The sequence below is a fragment of the Muntiacus reevesi genome, chromosome 2, assembly GCF_963930625.1.
Source record: "Muntiacus reevesi chromosome 2, mMunRee1.1, whole genome shotgun sequence".
NCBI classification, from domain to species: Eukaryota; Metazoa; Chordata; class Mammalia; order Artiodactyla; family Cervidae; genus Muntiacus; species Muntiacus reevesi.
The window spans coordinates 265,792,853-265,793,536 of NC_089250.1; the positions used below are offsets into that span (position 1 = coordinate 265,792,853).

Below are 684 nucleotides of genomic sequence, written 5' to 3' on the forward strand. Positions count from 1 at the left end.
CACAAAAACATAAATAGATTTTAAATTTTAATAAATTATTTTATTAAATTATTAAAATTAAAATATATTTAAATAAATATATTAAAAATAAATAAAAATTTTAGAAGAAAGAAATCAGAAGTCTCATCTCAACTAAATTAACAAAAGCATTTAGCAGTGTCTGCTCTTCTACCTGTTGTGTTCATCGCTCAGTCGTGTCCGACTCTGCGACCCAGTGGACTTGTAACCCGCCAGGCTCCCCTGTCCTGGAATTTTCCAGGCAGGAATGCTGGAGTGTGTAGCCATTCCCTTCTCCAGGGGATCTTCCCAACCCAGGGATCTAATGAAATCTGGGTCTCCCGCATTGCGGGCAGATTCTTTACCGTCTGAGTCACTAGGGAAGCACAAAACATGAAGATGGAGGTACTGGGGATTGAACCCAGGGCCTCATGGATGCTAAGCATGCGCCCTACCACTGAGCTATATCCCCGGGTAGCTCTTCCGTGGCAAGCATTAATATTAAATCCAGTGCGCTATCTGGTGGTCAGTGGGAGAACAGCAGGATTGAATTTACTTACGTTGCTGTAGACACTGTCGTGGTAGTCCTAACAAATAATACAACAGACTCGTTCCTGGTAATCTTAGGCTGATTGGGCCAGAACGCCTGGCTGCTTTGACCAACAGACTATGACAGAAGTGGCATTA

The 684-nt window shown here is 42.3% G+C and overlaps 1 non-coding gene across 1 annotated transcript; it reads right to left on the minus strand.

The window, feature by feature from the left end:
- Positions 1-397: 397 nt before the first annotated feature.
- On the minus strand, positions 398-469 carry TRNAA-AGC (transfer RNA alanine (anticodon AGC)). Its single transcript has one exon. It is a non-coding gene; the product is annotated as a tRNA-Ala (tRNA).
- Positions 470-684: the final 215 nt, after the last annotated feature.